Source organism: Tupaia chinensis, unplaced genomic scaffold, assembly GCF_000334495.1.
Source record: "Tupaia chinensis unplaced genomic scaffold, TupChi_1.0 Scaffold000568_1, whole genome shotgun sequence".
In the NCBI taxonomy this organism is placed as follows: Eukaryota; Metazoa; Chordata; class Mammalia; order Scandentia; family Tupaiidae; genus Tupaia; species Tupaia belangeri.
In genome coordinates, this window is record NW_006160082.1 from 1987669 (window position 1) to 2010323 (window position 22655).

Below are 22655 nucleotides of genomic sequence, written 5' to 3' on the forward strand. Positions count from 1 at the left end.
ACCCTGGGGGGATTTGTGACTTTCCCTCTCACTGTCTCTCTCTGCCTCTCTCAGGTGAGCACACTCCCACTATGGAAAAAAAAAAAAGATACAAACAAACATAATAATGTTAGGAATAAAAATGTATTCCTAAAATAGAAAAAGTTAAAATGCCCATGTATCCCCTACCCAACTTTGGCAGAGCTCAACATCTTGCCATGTTTATTTTAAAATTAAAAAAAATATATTTTCAGTGGGTGAGTGCATTTGCCAAACAGAGAGAAAGAGAGAAAAAGAGAAAGAGAAAGCAAGCAAGCAAGCAAGCAAGCAAGCAAGCAAGCTCCCCTCCATGGGGCATGATCATCCTGCAGCCCCTTTTCCTCCATCCCTCCAACTCAGTAGGATTTTGGACACACACTCCCCTGGTGTGTTTTTCAGTCATATGGGTTCTGGCTCTCTATGCACAGACCTTAACTGCTGCACTATGGAGCTGGCCCTAAATTCTTCTTCTTTCTTCTGTTTTCTTTCTTCTTTCTCCTTCTCCTTCTCCTCCTCCTCCACCTTCTTTTTTTAAAAAATATTTTGACCACATGGCACATGTGCTTGCTGGAGAGAGACAGAGGAAGTGGGAGAGAAAGTGAGAAATCATCCCCAGTGGGGATAGCCACTCAGTAATCTCTTCTTCTCCATTTTCCTCCTGGAATTTTGGGCACACATGCACACACGCCTGGTGTGGGTTTCAAGCTGTCCAGTCTGGGACTTGAATCTTGGCCACCCATGTGGGAATCTGGTGCCTTAACTACCACACCACCTATTGGCTCCCTGTAACATATTTTTTAGAAGTTTACTTTTTTTTTTTTTTCCCACGGGCGAGACTGAGAAAAAGAAGGAGACATGGAGAGAGATAGTATCCCCGACTGGATCCCAATGCCATGATCCACCCCTAGCCTCAGCCAGCCCTTGACCGTAGGTATGTGTGTCTCTGGAGTACTCAGAAAGCCATCTGGATATAAATCTGGAATCTTCCTATGGGAGGCAACCTTGCAAAGCATTGTGTTTTAAAACTGTGCCACCTCAAATATGGCTGCCTCAAATATTTTTAAAGAGTCAAACATTGAAGATACACTTGAAGGTCCCTCTTTCCTTCTTCCCTATGCCCAGGACTGTTCTCTCACTTTTGCCCTGCAGAACCACCATTTTGAGTTGAGGCTCTGTATTTCCATGCATATTTATAAACTTACGCTGTCCATCTTTGCATCTGTAGGTCTTAGTTTAGTTAGTGCTTCTACAACACAGCCAGTTTTCTGCCTGTCTCCACTTCGTGTTGCTTCTCTTCCTTTGTAGAACCATCTGAGCTTTGGGTGGACAACTTTTCCATAATAGCTCAGTAACTTGACTTCTGACTGTGAATGAGCATGGAAGGGAAGGCTCCAACTTCTGGATTTTGCCTTTAAGAGGAAAGAGCAAGACCAAGTTCTCTTTCTTCCTTGCCTCTGGTTAGGACAGTACAGGGTGGCAGTGAGCCACTTAGTACCATGCACATGGGGACACACTAAGAGATGGGGGAGTGACAAGACAGCTGCCCCTGCGCCCCAGACACTGCCTACCATCTAGAGCTATTATGTGAGAGGTAAACAAACAAACAAATATTTTTATTTAAGCCAGCGTAACTTGGTCTCTCTTTAAACAGCCAAAAAACAAATGTTTTGACTAATGCACGTGGTTTACATTTGGATCATGCATGTTATTGTGACTTACTGTAGTAAAAACTTGTATTTTGGGACCAGCAGATGGCATAATGGTTAGGTCATTGGACTCCCATGTAGTCGATCATGGTTCGAGTCCTGGAGCTGGCAGCTTAAAACTTGCATCAGGTGTGTGTGTGTGTGTGTGTGTGTGTGCATGCCCAAGATCCCAAGACAAGAATGGAGGAGAAAGGATTGCGGCGTGGCCATCACTCCTGGGGGTGGGGGTGATTTCTTGCTTTCTCTCTCTCTGGTGAGCACATGCGCCCTTTAACAAAAATCTCTCAAAGGAAAAAAAAAAAAAAAGCTTGAGTTTTTCTTAAGTAGGAGGAGTAGGATAAAAGATAAAATACATCCATATAACTTATCACATCCTCCAATTAAAAAAAAGGAAAAAAATATTTTTCAACTCCCTCAGTGGTTAAGTATCAGTGCCTAGTCCTCTGAGAACAAAAGCCCATACAGGACACATTGACTTGAGCCCACTCATTAGCGCCCATACAGAGACAGAAGGCATTCCTACACACTGAGGACAGCGGGGTGCTCAGACCCCAACAGGAGACATTTCAAACGAACCGCACGACGATAATCTTTGGATGAAAAAGACAAGTTTCCCCTCCCAGGAGAATTTTCTCCAGATCCTATCTGAGCATCCATGTGAGCGTCAGTGGGTGAGGCCCTCTGGTCAGTTTTTCCTCTCGGGAGCTGCCCTATAACTCCCCACACCGCACAGCAAGCAGCGGCTTGGCTGCTCCGGATGAAGGATGCCCTCCCTGGCTGGCAGGCATCCTTGTAGCTCTAGGGCAGGGTGACATGCTGCTTTCTGCAGTAGTTAAGTGGCCGAGATGCTCTGCCCAGAGGGACAGCTTCTGGGGCAGCTCCACTGCTGGGTAATGGGGACCATCTCCAACTTTCTCCTGTCCCCGTTTTACAGCCCTGATGCCTTCTGCTAGAAGCACACCCAGTAGCTTGGTCCTGATCTCACAGGTCTACCTGGCTTCTGGCCTTCATGATACGTCTGGTCTTTGGTTTTTCCCTCTAGAAAGCACTTGGAATAGAATGTTGCTAGGGACCTGGCCCTCCTTTTGAATGAGGCTGGCACCATCGATCCTAATTGGCTCGGTACTCCTTGACCTTAAGCCCTTCCCCTTGCATTAAGAATTGGGTTTTCAGGTCAGTGGTCCTCAGACTCCTGCAGTCTGTGTGTTGCCTAGGTGGGAAAGATCACAGGGGCCTCTTATGCCATCTGTGCCAACTTCAGAACACAACAGAGGCTTCTGGAAGGAGCAGGAAGGTGAGCACTACCCTGGGTGAGACTCAGCAAGCTCAGCTTGGCTCAGTAGTGCTGTAAATTAAATTCATGTTGGAAAAAATCAGGGCCAAACAATACAAAATTACTTCCCTTCAGTGGGGCTGTAACCTGAACTGTGAGTCTTGTGTAATCATAAGACAAGGAAAAAGAGAGAAAGAGAGAGAGAGAGAGAGAACATGTGAAAGGCAGCTTGTGCATTCTAGTCTGACTGCATTTCATATTTCCTGAAAATTAGATTGTAAAAGTTCCCTTAAAACCAATTCTCATACTTGCCTAATAACCAGTTTACCAGACATTCATTTCCATTTTGAGTGGTTTTGGATTCGTTGCCAGTATCTCAAAATTAATTTAAGAATTAAAATTAAGGATAAACTAACATTTAAAAACAAGTTTCATGTGCCCTTAGAAGTCTTGATATAAAAACCATAAACTACTAAAGAGGTGGAAAAAAAAAATCAAAGGACATTCCGTACAAAAACCCTTAAAAAGGTTTTAAATTATAGGCAAATTGCTCATTAGATGCCTGGCTTTAGGCTAATTGACCTAGAGTCAATGGCATCCAAAAGTTGACACTTTTGTGCTCAGGGACACTTTCTCAGGCCTGTATTCATCTTATTTCAGACAAAATTCTAATCAAGTCTATTATTTGGTTTCTCAGCCCCTGGCATATTAGATGTGAATAGAAACAGGAGGGGACTGCAAGAGGCAGGCCAGTTGGCGCAGTGAGAAGGCCAGCTGATACCCCGATAGCCAGGGAGGGGAAGAGAAGGCCAGAGGAAATGAAAATGGAAATACAAGGACTGGAAATCTCTGTAGTGTGGGACCTTTTCCTTTACAGTGAGCTACCCGCTCCTGCCCTAAAGTTCTCCAGCCTCTGAGGATGCCTTTCATGACATGCAGAGGTTGATAGTGCTAGCCAAGACATGAATTATGTTCCTATCAGGCTAAATCATGAGCAGTGGCTTTGTCCAGTTCATTATTTTATTGTACAGTCTATTGATATTTTAGGATCAAATCACTGACTCTTGAGTTGGAGCATTCTTCTGAAGGCAACCAGTTTCTTTCTGACTTTTCATGTGAGGCCTTCTCAGAACGTGGCCCGTTAGGATGCCATTCTGCTATTTCGTGAACACTCAGGCCAATGTGTTGCATAAATAGTTCTGTGATTCTGAAAAATTTATTCCTAGGAAGTCCTCTTGCACCAATTTGTAGCATGACCAAAGCAAGTTAATTTTTGATGTCCAAGGTAATATGGGAAAGGGATTGTGAATAACCCAATCAAAATGAAATCCACTTTTAATTATCTGGTGGCTGTAAGCATGGTTAAGAAGCAACCAGGTGGGTCAGCAAATGGCATAGTGGTTACAGTGCTGGATTCCAATATGGCCAACTGCAGTTCGAGTCCAGGACTCGAAAGCTTGAAAATCAAGCTAGGTGCATGTCTGAGCATGCCTAAAATCTCACAAGGAGAATGGAGGAGAAGGGACTGTGGCATGGTATTCCCACCCAGGGGATGATTTCTCACTTTCTCTTTCACTGTGTATCTCTGTCTCTATCCTGCAAGTGGATGCGCACTGTGCAGGGAAAAAAAAAAAAAAAAAGCAATCAGGTAAAAAGGCAACCTACACAATGAGAGAAGATATTTGCAAATCATATATCTGTTGATGGGTTAGTATGTAGAGTGTATAAAGAACTCTTAAAACTCACCACACCACCACCAAGCAAAAAATTAAAACAACCCAGTTCACAAATGGGCAAAGGACTTGCATAGACATTTCTCCAAAGAAAATATACAAATGGCCAGTAAGCACATGAAAAAACATTCAACATCACTAATCATTTAGAAAATACTAATAAAAATTACAGTGAGATACTACCTCATACTCATTAGGATAGCTATTGTCAAAAAAAGCACAAAACACATATACTCTATGTAATACTATTCAGCCGTAAAAAAAACCAACAAAACCCTGGCTTTTGACAGAAAGTGGAAAAATATGGAAGATTTACTGCTAAGTGAAGCAAGCCAGGCTATGAAAGAGAGACATTGTATGTCCCCACTTAATATACACCAAGTGTCCACACTCTATGACTGAAACTGATTGACTAAAGGATATAGAAACACAGTATATGGTTGTAAATACCAGATATAGTGTGTGTGAAAGAGGAGGGTCTGAGGAAGGACATTTAGAAGAAAAATAGGGAGGCAAATAGGGACAAAAAAATGTGGTATTATCTGTTGAAGGTATTTTATAGTTTTATCAACTGAACTAGGGAGAAATGCTCACCTGTTAAAATATTTACTTTGTAAGCTAAATAATGTGACTGAAGGTATAAAAGAAAATGAAGTAAAAAGTGAAAAAAAGCACAAAACAAAATAACAAATATTGATGAGGATGTGGAGAAATTGAAACGTTTGCACGCTGTTGTTAGGAATGTAAAATGGTACAACTACTCTGGAAAACGATATGACAGTTCCTCAATAAAGTAAATATAGGATCACCATGTGATCTAGCAATTCTACTTCTGGTATATACCCAAAAGAATTGAAGAAGGTCTCAAAGAGGTCATGTTCATAGCAGCTTTATTCACTATAACCAAAGCACGGAAGTAACTAAAGTGCCCAATGACAGAAGAATGGATAAACCAAAGATGGTATATCTATACGATGGAATATTACTCAGCCTCACAGAGGAAGGACTTTCTGACACATGCTACAGTAGGGATGAACCTTGAGGACATTATCCTAAGTGAAATAAGCCAGTCACAAAAAGGGCAAATACTGTATGATTCTGATTATATGAGGTAATTAGAGTAGTCAAAATTATGGAGACAGGAAGTAGAAAGGTAGGTTGTCAAGAGAGGAAATGAGGAGTTGTCAGAATCGTAAAGAGTTTCAGGTTTGCTGTTGGTTTATTGCCAGAGTGTATGTGGGCCTGCTAGAGGCAGAAAGAGAGAGGGAGAGAGAGAGAGCGCCCCCAATGGGGCGTGGGTACATCACAATCCCTTCTCCTCTGTCTCTCCATCCTGTCGGGATCTGTGGCACACATGCACATGTACCTGGTGTGTTTTTTATGTTCCTGGGGTCAGGATTTGGACTATGCAGTTGACCTTGTGGGATCCAGCTCCCTTACTCATCTGGCTACAGGGCCAGCCCCAATTATTCACTTTAAAGATGAAAAGCGTTCTATAGATGGATGCTGGTGATGGCTGTACTAATTATGTATGTATTTAATACCACTGAACTTAAAAGGTTAGGATGGTTAAGTTTTATGTTATGCATTTTTTTACCACAATTTTAAAAAAGGTTTTCCCAGAGGATGTGTGTGCTCACTGGAGAGAAACAGAGAGTGAAAGAGAGAAAGTGAGAAATCACCTTCTGGGGAGGCCATGCCACCGTCCCTTCTCTGTTCTCCTAATGTTTTAGGCACACATGCACAGGTGTCTGGTGTGAATTTTAAGCTACTGGGACTGGGACACAAACTGCAGTTGGCCATGTGGGAGTCCAGCACCATAACCACTGTGCCACCTGCTGGCTGCCCCCCAACCCCCCATTTTTTTTCTTTAATTGGAAAAAAATTAAAAGAAGCAACCAGGATCTGGACTGGTTTACCTCCTTAGGGCAGCTCACAAATTTATTGCTGCTTCTTCAACTTCCAATTCCCCATTCTCCTTCAAAGCCCAAGGAAGCCCCCTGACCACCTGTGCACTCCAAGGCCCTCTCTGAGGGATAGTGCCAGGACTTGGGGCTGGAATACTTGGCAAGGAAGGGGCTTTTCAGGTCATTGTGAGCAGGTTGAGATGCTCTGGGGGCAGATGCAGAGTTCAGCTTAAAGGCTGGGCCTCTTCTCCCACCCTAGAAAGAAGAGAATGGATGGAGTGAAAGTAAAGAGAAGCATTAGTCTAACTTCAGTCACCAGCGTAGTTAATCCCAAACCAGTTAATGTGATACTTGGTATCTGTTCTTTGATAAATACTGTTGCTATCGTTATTCTAAGTCTTGATAGCCAAAAGCAGTGCGAGCACACTTAGGGACAGTGTGGCACATGGAAAGAACTTTCCTTCGGGTACTCCAAGGCCGGTTCTGGCACTTAACGTGTGACCTTGAACCAGCTGCTGGTTTTCGGATCCTCGGTGTGTCGTCTGTGAGATGGGATTGGTGAAACCTGTCAAACTAATTCATGGAACTCTTGTGGTAGTCAAATGAAATAACCTATGTGAAAATGCTTGATAATGCTAGAGAAATGCAGAGATGGAAGTGGAAAATAAATGTAAAAGACTGCTGTGGCTCTGTTCCTTAAATTTATAAGTACTCGTCATGGTTACAGGGTAACTCTACCTGTCCTGCTAATACTAGAAGACTAGGCTTCATGCTGGACCCTGACATTGCCTCGAGATTGCTTTATAAAGTTTGATATATCTCCTTATCCAGTAAGGTGCAGATATCTGGCCTTTCTTTCTCTTTCTTTCTTTCTTTCTTTCTTTCTTTCTTTCTTTCTTTCTTTCTTTCTTTCTTTCTTTCTTTCTTTTTTAATTCTTTGGGATGGCTTGATTATTATTATCATAGTAAACAGCCAATAAATGATTCAATTTAGGAAAATAATAGGAAGATTTTGCTTGCCTTTTGTAGGATAATCTTGCCATCATCCTCACAAATAAAGCAGTGGTCCCTTTAAAGCATGCCAGTTCAGGGTCACAGATCTGCACTTTCAAAGCCTACAATTGATTGTTTAGTGTGAAAATTGTATTCAAGTGAAGCGCATCAGCATGCAAATCTAAAATGTGGCCATTTTCATCTAGATTGAATATTATTAACTAGCCCAAGGGATAGGATGTAATTAAGATTTTCGACAGCTTACTTTTTGTCGGCCGTGATGAGTATAACCCCGTGCTTAAAGTGGCTTCTCAGTTTGAATAATGGGACGGTTGCCTGATGCACCAGTGACTACCAGTTTTGGCTTTTGAGGGTAGTGAAAGAGTTTGACTCTTGTCCATGGGTCCAAGCATTGATAAGGGAAGAAGAGATTTGAACTTGAAGCAAACAAGAGGATGTTAGATTCCGAGACAATCACATTTCTTTCTGAATGATGGCTGATTTCCATCTCATTACCTCCAAACTCGTTCGAATGCCTTCCTTCCATGGGTTCAGGAACAAAGACCAAGAAGGGGCAGACCAGATCCTTGTTGAGGGTTTATGCTTTTGCCTAATGAAAACTTGTTAGATTTACAGCCTGTTAATGCAGTTCTGATTGGAAGGGAGAACAACTCTTCACTCAGATCCACTTCAGAAAGTTTTCAAGGCCTCCCTCTGCCTTGCCGAAAACCAGTAAGGCACATTTCCGGTAGCATCTTATTCTAGTGCAGTTCCACAATAACTGTTCTTTTCAGGTGAGATAAGATGCTCCCCTTTCCTGTCCTACCCACACCGTTTTAAAAAGAAAGACAAAGTTCTCCATTTCTCCCAGGAGAAGTTAGTGCAAGGATTCATTGCAGAGATGTACCCCCTTAAGCAGACACCCAGCAGGCTAGGTTGGTAGGAACTAGGGCTCATTTCAGCCATCTGTATTTTCAGGTGTACCATATGTATTTAGTACATCATTTGATAATGCTAAAAAAAATATTAAAGCAGTGTGAGACTAAAGGAGAAAGAAGATGAATGTTAGCATTCCCCTGGGGTTCATGGGTGAAGGAATTAACACAGCGTGGCACTCTCCCCTAGCTGTGTTTGTTTCCATGGCAACAGCTACGTGCATGTTTCAGACTATCTACAGTGACACAGTTGCAGAAATAGTAGCTTGCAGGTTTCTGATATCGCATCAGTGGACAGGCGGCACGCACTATATTAAGTAAGTGTAAAAGAATTTAAAATATAGCTCTGGATTCAGATGTGTATTAGCTCGGCCGAGCCATGTATCGGGGTTGCTGCGTCCCCCTTTCGCGTGACAGCAAAATCTGGGCAAAGTTGAAAGTTGCAAGATTCCAGTCAAACAATCGTCCTTGCTTGGGTAAATATCATCAAATGAAACAAATATGAGTGAGTTGCAAAGGTAAGAAAATGGCCTTGGCAGATGACATATTGAAGAATATTGTGAGTGAAGCTAATTTTTTGGAGGCGTATAGAAATGGGTAAGGAATGAACGCCTGGGTTGAAAACAGCTGAGTCTTCACGCAAATCGAATGTGCAACAGAATCTTTAGCAGCTGCCGAGTTTATGGCAAGTACGATCTTTGAATGTATCGTCGTAGAAATTGCTTTTATATAAAAATGATCAAGTGAGGAGCAGAGAGGTTGATTAGGTGTGCAGTTAAAGGGAAATTGGGGCTCCATTGTCTTTTCGGAATGCTTATGTAAATATCTCCCTTCTCTCCAGGATGACCCTGGTTTGTCTTTGACATTTGCTGCTACTTTTTAGTTCGGTTTGCTAGTATCTGTGTTTATGTTATGCCGCCACATTGTAGCCTGAGATGACTTCAGTGTTTGTTAGAGAGCGACCAAGTAAAGATGACAGACTTTGTAAGTGTGTGACTTTGCAGCCAAATTGTACAGTAATTTAGGAGGAGTGTTCAAATGGGTATTTATTTTCCTGCTAGACCTTTACTTTTGAATAGCAGCCTAGGTATTAGGTTAATGGATTTCAATGTGCACGTTACGATTGCAGAAGCTTTCAAGTATGTTGTAGTTCAATTTATACTGAGTTTTTAATGTCAAAATATTTTTATTTATGCCTGTTATTCAGTTTAAGCCTGCATTTACCTTGTAGTTTTATTATTCATGTATCAGTGAAGAGAATGTAAAATGGCACGGTAATTTAAGCTAATCTGTTCATTTGAGGAGGGTTAGTTTTCTGACCATAGGTGAACTTTTACACACACACACACACACACACACACACACACACAAAGATGCATGCAACCTTTTTTGGTCTGTATAAGACTGTTTTTGTATATGCATGGGGAACTATTTACAGGACCCACTGCATATGAGTCTTCATAGTAATTATTGATTAGATGTTAAGAGAACCTGGGCGGGGGAGGGCTCATGGCTTCTGAACAACTGGACATGTGGAGGATAGGGACAGCGTTTGAGTTATAAATCAGGGACTTGAACCCTGGAATGTTCGATGTCCCAGTGGATAGATGTGATGTGCTTTTCTAAATAAGGTGATCAAAACCAAAACTGGTGTTGAAGCCTTCCATCTCTGCCCATGTGGTCCGAGCAACCCAGAGATGGAGTGACATCTGTGTCTTCTAGGGGGAGTTTATTTTCGATGGTCGCCGTACCACCAAAGGTAACACCCATCTCAGAAGATGAGCCCCACTGTCTGCTTCCACTCTATAACTTCTGTGGAGTTTTGAGACGCCAGACCATCTTTGGGACCTATGGGTGGGTCAGTCTGAAGACCCCACTTCCTGAGCCCTGGCTTGCCTGGCGTGGGGCCCGGTATCACGTGGGCAGCTTCTCCCTGTTACAGCTGCCTGGCGCTTGCGTGGTTCCTCAAGGCAGAGGGACTACAGTCAAATACCACTGTTAGGAGAGTTTATATGACGCTCTGTTTTTGTGTTTGAGGGACCTTGGAAACTAAGGCTTATTAACCTGAGACTCTGAAATGAATTAAAAAATGTTTCAGTGGGGACCAGCAGGTGGCATGGTGGTTAGGGAGCTGGACTCTCACATGGTTGATGGTAGTTCAAGTCCTAGACCTGGTAACTTGCTTTCTCACTTTCCCTTTCTCTTGCGCTCTCTTTCTCTGATGAGTACATATGCCCTAGAGCAAATTAAAATAATAAATAAAATTAGATAAATAATTCTTTTTCTTTTTTGAGAGGTTTTTGCTATACGGCATGGGCACTCACCAGAAAGATAGAGACAGAGAGACAGAAAGCGAGAAATTCCCCCCCCCCCCGGGAGATGGTCACGCCGCAGTCCCTTCTCCTGCATTCTCCTCTTGGGATCTTGGGGACGCATGCACACGCGCCTGCCATGAGTTTAAGCCACCGGGTCTTGGACTTCAACCGTCCCCGACTACATGTGAGTCCAGCAACATAGCCATTACGCTAACTGCTGATCCTGGTAAACAATTCTTAAATACAAAAGCATTTCAGCGTGGCCCAGCTCCATAGTGCAGTGGTGATGTGCTGCTGAGGAGACTGAAGTTCACATCCTCAGCGTGGTCAGCCTCACACATGCTAGGCACATGCGGGAGTGCCCAGGACCAGAAGGGCTGGAGGACTGAGGGAGTGGGTTGCAGTGTGACCAAGCCCTGTGGAGGGCGCTCACCTCTTCTTTCTCTCTTTAGCCCTCGCTCATGTGCATGTGCACATGCTCTGTCATGAACCAAAGAGGAAAATAAGCTCCAATGAACCAACTTTTGTCTGTTTCGGGAGTGCGAGAGCAGACCCCTCCAGCAATTGAGATGTTTGTGTGTGTGTTTTTTTAAATCACCCAGAAATATTTTTCAGTGTTGAAACAAACTGAAACAACCACCAGTCTAGGTCATGTTATTTCAACTCTTTCATGAGAGTAGAAAAAAATCCAAACCTCGATGTGAAGCCTTCGGCCGAACCGATCATTTGAATGTAAAATGTTGGCAGTACCAAGGGGAGACTCGATTGCTTCCATTCGAAGGACCAGGAAATTGGTAGAGAAAGAAGTAAATGTGGAGGATTCCCAAGGAGTGGCAACACTGGATGAAAAGGTCCAGACTGATCTCGTTCCCAATCAGAAGTGCTAACGGCATTGCCAGAACAAACTTCCTGAGGCAGAGCTCGTTGGAGTCTCCCCGGCCCAGTAACTTCTGAAGGTTCCCGGTGACCACAGGGTACGAGCCAGCCCAATGGAGGGCGTCCAGGGCGCTCCTCCAGGAGGCTCCTCTCAGCCTCCCCACTCATTACGCCTTCTCTGCCTTGAGCATCCGGTGCCCCTGCTTAAGTGCACTGTGCCCTGCACGTATGTGGAAGCTTCCAGGCTTTTGTCCTTACTGCTGCCTCTGCTCAGACACCTTCACACCCTTCCTAAGGCCCAGGTTAAATGCCAGTTTCTCATAAAACCTTACAGAGTTACCCTTTTTATTGGAGTGATTTCTCCATCCTCCATGTTCCCATAACTGTTTTCTGTCTTTGATTATAACACTTACTTTATTATATTAAGATTAGTTGAGGGCCAGCTGATGACGTGGGGGTTAAGGCAGCTGAATCACATGTGGCAGTTTGAGTCTCAGACCTGGTGGCTTAAAAATCACATTGGTGGGACCAGCAGTTAGTAGCGTAATGGCTATGTCACTGGACTCTCATGTGGCCGAGCATGGTTTGAGTCCCAGACCCGGTGGCTTAAATTCACGCCGGGCGCAAGTGCGTGTGTGCCCAAGATCCCGAGAGGAGAATGGAGGAGAAGAGATTGTGGAGTGGCCATCCCCCCTGGGGCGGGGGTGAGTTTTTTGCTTTCTGTCTCTCCGTCTCTCTCTGTCTTTCTGGTGAGCCCACGTGCCCTATTGCAAAAACCTCTCCCCCCCAAAAAAAAATCATGTTGGCATGTGTGTATGCATGCCCAAATTACCCAGAGGAGAATAGAGGAGACAAGATTGTGGCATGGCCATCCCCCCTGGGGGTTGATTTCTCACTTTCCCTTTCTCTCTGGTCTCTTTGTCTCTCTCAGACAAGTGCACACACATGACCTGTGGCAAAATCTGAAGAAAAAAAAAGATTAGTTGTTTATCTCCTTAACTAAATGTAAGTATATTAAAGATAAGGGTCTAGGGACCAGCAGATGGCATGGAAGTTAACATGCTGGACTCCCACACGGTCAACTGTGGTTCGAGTCCTGGACTAGGCAACTTGAAAATCATGTCAGGCTTGTGTGTGCATGTGTCCAAAATCCCAGGAAGAGAATGGAGGAGAAGGGATTGCAGCATGGCCATCCCCCAAGAAGGTGTTTTCTCATTTTCCCTTTCACTGTTTCTGTCTTTCTCTGGCAAGCAAATGTGCCCTATGGCAAAAACATTAAAAAAACCAAAAAAACAAAAAACAAGGGTTTGACATAACAGTACCCAAGACAGTACAGTAATCAGACGGTTGCATTTAATTGAATTCTTAAAGCCGTGTAAGTCTGTACATTGTTGAACACTCTTTTTCAAAGAGGATTTATTGGCTACCGAAATCGCTAAGGCTATGTCTGTCACGGCACTGAGCACCAGGGCCAGTTGGGCCACTGTGGACGTTCCAAACTTCCTGCTGGTTGGCATTGGCTAGACACTAACCAGGTGAAGGGCTGAGTTTTTCATCTTCATGGACTCCTACAATTGGAGAGCCAGAAGGAACTTGAGGGCGCCTACTTCTTTGTGTCCCAGAGGAGAGAATTTTGAACCTGAACGGTCGGGAGACTTTTCTAAAGCCATGTAGTTGGCTAGTGCCTCCAGTGTGTGAACCCAGTCGACAACCTCTCCACAGGGTCCTGTCTGCTGAGCCTTCCCGGAGTTGGCCTTCGGTTCCATGAAAGGCATTACCAGTTGGCTTGTCTCACGTTTGGGTTGGCTGTCTTTCTACATGCAAACACCATCTCCAGCAGCAATCCTATTAACTGCTCTTTGCTGAAGGCTGATATCCTTGGGCTAGAGTTTAAAAACAAAAGTGGTCTGAGAGTTTTGCTCAGGGGAGCTGGGAGCAGAGCTAACAATTCACGTCTCCTTGCCGAGGACACGGCAGCTGCTGAATTCCGTCAAGTTCAGACCCTGAAAAAGAGCGGAAAAAAGAAAGCACATACTTTCCAGTGCCTGGGCACCGTGTAGCTGGGCCAGCTGGGCACAGCATCATAGCAGAGAGATCTCTTCAGTTTCAGAAATACGAGACCTGGCCTTGCAAAGAGGGAGGGGAATGTGGATGCAACTGGACCCGATTGGGCAGTGCGTTTCTGGGCTCACTCCTGTCCACGGTGATCAGACAGTTCCCGTGTAAAGTCAGGAGGATCTAAAGAAAGAACCAGCTCTCTGAGTGGACAGAAGGATCACGCTGTCTAAAGAAAGACGTGTGTGTGTCTTCAAGCATTGCAGCGGAGGCTGACAAGCTTCTTAAGAGGAACTCTTGGTTTCCTCATGAACGTGTGCTTCCTTTTGTCCGGAGTTAGCCTGTTAAGGAAGAAAATGCAATTCAGGTTTCTGAGTTGGAAGCCTGATTAATCTGTCTGCCAGTTGCATATGGAAATAAATTAGTAAATGGATCATCTGGGACTAAACTATTGCACAGATGATAAATTATTGTCATCGTAGGTGCCGGCGATGCTGAAGATGGAGCTCTGCTCCCCAGGAGATGCTCACTGGCCACTGGCCACTCTGTCGTGGTCAGAAGAATGCAATTTTAAAAACTTACAAGGATGGGATTTACCCTGAAATGTGTCTCAGGAGAACGGTTTGGTGGATGCCAAGCTTGTTCCTCAGAACTGCTGTGTCTGCAAATGTTTAAAAGGGGCATCTCAAGAGCATCCCAAACATTTGACTTTTATATTTTCAAAGGCCAAGACAATAACCAGTGTTAATTAGTACCCAAATGTCCCAGTGAAGAGGATAATTCTATACTTCTGTATAGTTTGGCACTTTATAATTTTCATAGCAACTTCATGTCTTTTTATTTAAATATTTTAAAATAATTAATGCGGTCTATTTATTTACTTATTTTAATTTGACCAGAGAGGGACATAATGAGAGAGAGTGAGAGAGAGGGAAAGCAAGAAAGTTAGCCGCCTAGTCTGGGACTTGAACCGTGGTTGGCCATGTGGGAGTCCAGCACCCTTAACCACCACGCCACCTGCCAGTCTCTTTTATTTAAATTTTAAAGAAGCTGGGTAGGTCAGTGTCTCTTTTTCAAAAGAGTTATTTATTTTGGGGGGCCAGCAGATGGCGTAGCGGTTATGTCACTGGACTGCCACATGGCTAACCACAATTGGAGTCCTGGACCCAGTGGCTTCAAAGTCCTCCCAGGTGCATCTGTATGTGTGCCCAAGATTCTGGAAAGAGAACGAGAAGGGATTGCAGTGTAGCCTCCCCCCCCCGGGGGGGGGGTGATTACTCACTTTCCCTCTCACTGTCTCTGTCTCTCTCTAGTGAGTGTATGTGCCCTACGGCAGAAACCTCTCAAAAATTATTTATTTCATTTTTGTTTATCATTATTATTTTTTAATTTGATGAGAGAGAGAGAAAGTGAGAAAGTAAGCTGCCAGATCCAGGACTCAAACTGAGGTCGGCCATGGGGGAGTCTAGTGCCTTAACCATCATGCCACCTGCTGCCCCCCAGTGTATCTTCTTGATAGATAAAAACCTGAGGTTTGGGACCAACAGTTAGCATAACGGCTATGTCGCTGGACTCCCACGTAGTCTACCCGGTTCGCGTCCCGGACCCGGTGGCTTAAAACTCACGCCGGGCGCGTGTGTGTGTGTGTGCGCGCGTGCCCAAGATCCTGAGAGGAGAATGGAGAAGGGATTGCAGCGTGGCCTTCCCCCCGAGGGTGATTTCTCGCTTTCTGTCTCTCTGTCTCTCTCTGTCTGGTGAGCGCAAGCGCCCTATAGCCAAAACCTCTTAAAAAACAAACAAACAAACAAAAAACCCCTGAGGTTTAGGGAGCTTACGCTTTACCCACAACGACTCAGATGGTTAAATGGTGAGCTGAGGTGAGCAAGCAGAAATCCCTAGTTCAGAAACCCGCTTTATTTCAGCAGAGCCTCTGTTTGTCTGTCATCCACCAAACAGCATCAGGAAATAAAGCATCCCATGTATGTCAGTTTTCTAGAAGCAAAAGGCATACCTTCTTGATCATAAAAAGTATTTTTTTTCTCTAGTTGGAAATGCTGAGTGTTCATTTAACGTGTGTGGATGACTAAGGCACACCACGATCCCACTTGAGTTCTTTTCTAAAACTGCAACGAGATGTCCTCAGGGGCTTTTTAAGTGTGGTGGTAACAGTTGGCCCCTTTGCAGAATCGCCCTAGGGCGATTGCAACATTCAGATTCTTGTGCTTTTTGTGTTCTTTCTTCTGGGCACACTTCAGCTGGTAATCCTTGAAGCATGTGAGGTTTCCATTCTGGAAAACGCAGTACAAAAAACGACAGAAAAGTTGACGGGATGCAGAAGTCGCCTGGTTCATCAGACGCCAACTTCCAAACATCAGTAGTGGGTGCTGGCTGGCGGTCTTTACACGAGAAAGAGAAGCCGCAGCCTTCTGGCATGTACCTGTCTGTGTTTGGAAGTAACCTTGTCTCACCCAGATCTCCTCCAAGTCTCTCGTGTATCAGCCAGACCTGGTTACTCTGGCCTGAAGAGCCCTTGTGCTTTTTCACCTCTGGGCTTTTGTTTTGGCTGTTGCCTGTTCCTGCCTGTCAAAGTCCTGTCCCAAGCTCGAGGCTCCAAGTTACTGTCATTGTCCTTATGATGCCATCCCGTACTGGCAGCCCCCCACCTGAACCAGAAACAGATTTCACCGCCGAGATCCCATGATCTTTAAAGAAAGGATACCTTCTGCGTGTGTTTGAGTTGCTTGTATTCGAGTCCTATCTCTTCTCCAGGGCAGGGACTTCCGCACCTTCCCCCTCTGACTCCCCTCCACACTCTGGCTCAGTGCTTTGTCCTGAATTGAAGGTGAAGTTGAGTAGAACAGTTTTGTCTCATGACAACAGCATAAATGCCTTCGTATGGCTGGATAAATTCATGATCTAAGGTGTGTTGGTATCACTTGGAGGACTTGTTAAAACACAGATTTTTGAGCCCCACTTTTGGATATTCTGATTCAGTACATCTTGGGACAGGGCTAAGAATTTGCATTTCCATCAAATTCTCAGGTCATGTTGATGCTGCTTTCTGGGGACCACAGTTTGAGAACCACTGATCTAATGAATATATTTCTTCTTTTATTTTTGTTAGGCGTTTTTCCTAGGGCATGTGTGCTTTCTAGAGAAAGACAGAGAGAGGGAAAGTGAGAAATCACCCCTTATGCAGGGAAGGCCATACCACAGTCCCTTTTCCTCCATTCTCCTCTGAAGATTTTGGGCATGCACACACATGCACCTGGTGTGATGTTTCAAGCCATCAGGTCTGGGACTCAAACCACAGTCAGCCTTGTGGACTCCAGCGCTTAACCACCATGCCATGTGTTGGTCCCATGAATTAATATCCTCATACTGAGGCTCATAGGATAATACTATTGTTTTCATGAAAGAGTTTATTGATTTGTCATCCTAATTCCTTGTTAAAAGTATGTAATAATTACAAGCCAGATGGTGGTGCCATGGTAATGCAACAGGATGCATGTGGGAAAGGCCCGTGTTAGTGTCCTGGGGCCTCCCTGTGTGCACGGGTGCCCTTGTGCCTATGATCCAGCCTGACTGAGACTGGGAATGCAGTGCAGAGTGAAGACCCTATTGGGTCTGCCTTTTTCTCTCCCTCTCTCTCTCTCTCTCTCTCTGTGTCTCACTCATGGATGAAGTAAATAAGTAAACTGAAAAAAATTACCTCCCATCAGGAATTATTTTGCAATCTATTTCATGTACCAACTTTCATATGTTGCAAGATTATTGGTTGACTGGGGCCCCCAAACTAGCCACTCATTGAGTGAGTTCATCCCCAGGGCCAGAGTCAGAGTCATTTCATTTTACAACGATAGAACAGAACATCATTGACTTTGCAGCCTGTTGCTGGGTCCACCCCATAGATCAAGGCTGGTCGGTGGGGTGGGATGGGGCTCTCTCATGCTTTCCCTTTACATAGACGAGTGTTTCTGTAGCCGCCATAGTAAGATGGAATGATCTCACAAATGTCCCAATGGCAGTTGCAATAAAATAAAACAATCTCACAATGTCTGTGGCATGTATTTTTCAATTTCTGGGTCCTCTTACACCCCACGAGTTAGTTTCAAAAGCACTCCATCGTGAAAAACTCGATCCTTCAACAACCATCCAGGAAATAAAGAGGTATTGCTGCAATTGCCTTTTGACTGAAGTGTGTCATTTTCTAGAGTTAGGCCAGAGAGGACACCCATTGTGGTGGTGAGGGCTCTCTTTGCTTCTCTTCTCTAACCCTGTCTTCCTTCTGTTCCTCTCCACCAGACTCTAGAAGCATCGTCTCCTAGAAGACCGGTGTTCTTCTGATTATGGAGGCCCCTTTGTCCTTTCTGTGACGGGAGAGATGCTGACCTCGGTTTCCTGGACCCATTCCAACTCAGGTAATCACGCTCGGTGCAGCTCCTGCACCTGATAGAGACTGCATTGAATAAATGGAACACCAAAGCTATATTTAAATGCAAATGCCAAATTGATTGTTTCTCCACCAATTGGTATCAGCTCCCTTTCCCCCCAATCTTCTTAATGATCAATTTGTGCAACTGATCAGACTGACAATGTGGTCAATCCAATTTAGGCATTATCATGATGAAAAACATTGAATCCCATCTTTATTTAAAATTCTGGTGCACGTTGTAGACACACAAAGCAACCAGAACATTGCTGGGCATTTTCACATAGAAACCAGCTTCTACCGCAGCCCCTCTAAATCACCTTGTTTCCCAGAATACTGTTTTATTTTAATTGTATTACTCGTTCTAAGGTTGTACCTTTTCGTTGAGTACAGTAGGAATTGAGTATCCATTAGGTGCTCGTGGGGCAGGCAAGGATTAAAAACTTTGAGGTTGGCTCCTGTTCTCGGGGAACTCCCAGTTTAGAGAGAGATCCAAGATTGGCTTAGAAGAACATGGCGGATGGTGGTGCCCTGGTTGGGCCAGGGCTGTGCTCTAAGGATAGCTCTCTGATTCAGAGAATTGAGAGACCTTAGGGGGACTGGGCTCGACATATTAGGTAAGAGTTCATGAACCAGGGAAGGCCTCTATTGGGTTTTGTCACTGGATGATTTGGCCAGGCCAAGGAAAGAGGGATGCCATGGCAGCTCAGTGGGAATATGGGGATGAGCCTACTGTGAGCTCAGGGAGTGAAGGCCTGGCTGCCTGGATCAGTGACTTTAGAGAACCTTGATCCTTTGTCCCAGCCAGAGCCAGATGCCAGTCAGGGTCTAGGTCTCTTGAGGACCCTGGAGTAAAACCACCTGAGGAAACCCACTTGCCCTGTTGTAGAGGGGCCTTAGCTGGCAGTGTCCTTCTGGAGATGGGGTTGCTGTAGCTCCCACTCTGGCTTGGCTCTTTACTGCTTGTCCTTTCTGCTTCCCTGGGCCTGTCCACGCCCTGCCTCTGCCTGTCTGCCTGATTGTTTACTCTTCCCGTATGCATCTGCCCGCCTCCCTGCAAACTCTGCTGTGCCTATGCGGTAGTCGAGGCCCCAGGATGAACCAGAGGCTGCATTAGGTCAGTTCCTGGTGACCCACAGGTGTGGTTCTGAGCTGAGACTGGTGCTGAAGGGGAAGAAACATAAGCCAAGAATGTGAGTTTGGAAGTTGATGCTGAGAGCCCATCAGGAAGCCAGACTTCAGGGAGGGCCTCTAGGCTAACGCTGGGGCTGTGGTCTGGGCTGAGGAGCCAAGTGCCCTGACTAATTTGGGGATGGCACAGCAGATCCTGCCCACACCCAGCTCTTTCCCAGCGATGCCTGGCATCAGGCCGGGTAGAGCAGTGGCGGCTTTCTCTGCCCTGGTTCTCAAAGGTGTTGCTGAGAATTGCCAGTGGAGCTCTGGCTCTTGCTGTCAGGCCTGGCTCTGGCCACACTCCACCTGCCTTGGCAAGCTTGAGTGCTCAGGAGCTGAGGCCCTCCCTGAGAATCTTGGCCTTCTGGAATCATCATAGCCCTGGATCACCAACCTCCAGGAAGTGGAAGAACCAGAATAACAGTATTTGTGTTCTCTTCCTACTAAAGCGATTGCCTGACAGATCATGACCTCGCTGCTTCTAAGGCTAGGCCTGGGTCAGCAAACTGCATAAGGCCACGGGCCAAGTACAGCCTGCTGCCTATTTGTGCAAAAGCAAGCCAAGAGTTTTCCTTTGCTGCAGGGGGAGACCAGCAGTTGGTGTAATGGCTGTGTTGCTGGACTCCCATGTAGTCGACCACGGTTCGAGTCCTGGACCTGGTGGCTTAAACTCACACTGGATGAGTGTGCGTGCATGCCCAGGATCCTGAGCGGAGACTGGAGGAGGAGGGATTGTGGCATGGCCATCCCCCCCCCCGGGGGAGGGTGATTTCTAGATTTCTGTCTCTCTGTCTCTCTCTGCCTTTCTGGTGAGTGCACACACCCTATAGCAAAAACCTCTCAAAAAAATTTGCTATAGGGTGTGTGTGTCTTGCCAGAGAGAGAGAGAAAGAGAGAGAGAGAGAGAGAAAGCACCCACTAGAACCCACTGGATGAGGATGGCCATACCACAGTCCCTTCTCTATTTCTCCTCTCAGAAGTTTGAGTACATACTCACATGTGCCCAGTGTGTTTTTCAAACTGCTGGGTCTGGGACTTGAACTATGCAACCTGCCATGTGGAATCCACTGCCCCAATCACCACCATTAGCTAGTGGACCAAGAATGTTTTTACATTATTAATTGATTGGAAAAAAATTAAAAGAAGAATAAGATTTTTGTGTTTCATGAAGAGTACATAGAACTCAAATTTCAATGATTCTAAATAAAGTTTTATTGGAACATAGCCATGTTCACTTATTTCTGGATTATCTACGGCAGCTTTTTTTGTACTGTAACAGCAGAGTTAAATTGGTGCAACAGAAACTGTTAAATATTTACTATCTGGCTTTTTTCAGAAAAGATTTGCCAACCTTTGGCCTAGGCGATTGTATGACACAAGTGTTTGCCAAATTTGAAGAGTGGAACTTTTCTTCTGCTATGAAAGTAAGATTAAAGAATGAGTAGGATTAAAATAGGGAAGAGAGAAGAAGGGAGGGATTTTTTTAGATCAAGATAGCAGGTTGACCACACTATAGGTGGCTTTTTCAATTCATCTCTTTAATTTTCAATTAAATCTAGATATAACATTGAGGTCATTTCATTTCAGGAACTGAGATATAAGGAGTTTAAAAAAAAATTCCTGGAAGATACATATTATTGAAAACTACATATGGGACCAGAAGTTAACGTAATGGCTGTGTCGCTGGACTCCCATGTAGTCTACCGCGGTTTGAGTCCCGAACCCGGTGGCTTAAACTCACGCCGGGCACGTGTGCATGAGTTCTCAAGATCCCGAGAGGAGGATGGAGAAGGGATTGTGGTGTGGCCATCCACCCGGGGGAGATTTTTCCCTTTCTGTCTCTCTGTCTCTCTCTGTCTTTCTGGTGAGCGCCACGCACCCTATAGCCCCCCCCAAAAAAAAAGACAGAAAAAGAAAAAAGAAAATTACACATGAATTTTGAGAAAAGTTTTTGCACCAAAATAGTCTTACTTAACTCCATTTTTTCACAGACATTCAAAGTCCCTTCATATTAGAGTTGTATTGAAAAACGAGGCAACTCTTGAATAACCTGAATGCTAGAATGAATCAGCAGTGAATTAAGGCAAACCTTGCATTTTGGATCCCCCCACCCCCCGTTGGCTCTGGGTGTGTTATTTTATTTTAAACCAAATAAATATTTTGTTTTAAATCAAGCAAACATTGAAGGCTTTCTGTGAGTCAGCCAAGCCATTTAATCTTGGCAGTGTTTTTTTTCCCCAGTCTGGTAGGATTTTATGATGCTGTTGGGCGAACACTATGGTAGAAGTTAGAGATGTGGGTTCTAGTCTTACTAGCTGGCTGAGCCAGGGCAGGCTGTGGTTTACTAGGGTAGAAAGTACACCCAGTTGGGGCCAGCAGGTGGCATAGTGGTTAAGCACTGGATTTCCATATGGGCAACTGTGGTTCAAGTCTTGAATGTGGAGACTTGAAATTCTCACTGGGAGTGTTTGCATGTGTACCCAAAATCCCGAGGGAAGAATGGAGGAGAAGGGATAGCACCATGGCCCCCACTCCCTACCCCCTCATGTCTCTTGCCGGTGGATGCATGTGCTCTATAGCAAAAACCTTAAAAAGGAAAAAAGAAAAAGAAAAAGAAAACAACAAAGACATCTAGCTTCCTTGGGCTGGGTGTGGTGCAGTGATAAAATATGCTGCTGTGCAAGGCTGACCCACACGGGAGGGTTTCGGGTTCCCGTCCAGAGGCCTTGCTGAATAGGCTGTGCATGTGAGTACCCATGATTCGGTGCTGCTGGGGCTGGGGGTGGATTATAGTGTCCAGATCTTATTGGGGTGCCTCTTTCTCTCTTTCAGTCTCTTCATGGAAGAAAAAGACAAAATTTAAAAATAAATCTAGGGACCAGCAGTTAGCGTAATGGTTATGTCGCTGAACTCCCACATAGCAGACTGCAGTTCGAGTCCTGGACCCGGCTTAAACTCACACTGAGCGTGTATGTGTGCGTGCCCAAGATTCTGAGAGGAGAACGGAGAAGAAGGGATTGTGGCATGGCCATCCCCCCTGGGGGGCGATTTCTTGCTTTCTGTCTCTCTGTCTCTCTCTGTCTTTCTGGCAAGCGCATGTGTCCTATAGCAAAAACCTCTCCCCCACAAAATAAATAAATAAATAAATAAAAATAAATAAATCTAGAGCTCGTAGCCTAGTGATTAAGGAAGCCAAATCTCACATGGCCAACCACATGGTTTGAGTCCTAGCCTGGCTT

At 44.8% G+C, this 22655-nt stretch overlaps 1 protein-coding gene across 1 annotated transcript in view; it reads left to right on the forward strand.

Moving 5' to 3' along the window:
* Positions 1 to 22655, forward strand: part of FOXN3 (forkhead box N3) — a 525097-nt gene that overhangs the window by 115688 nt on the left and 386754 nt on the right. The window contains exon 2 of the mRNA XM_006158004.3: positions 18117 to 18232. The gene's annotated coding sequence lies outside the window, so the exon portion shown is untranslated. The remainder of the gene's footprint in view (positions 1 to 18116; positions 18233 to 22655) is intronic.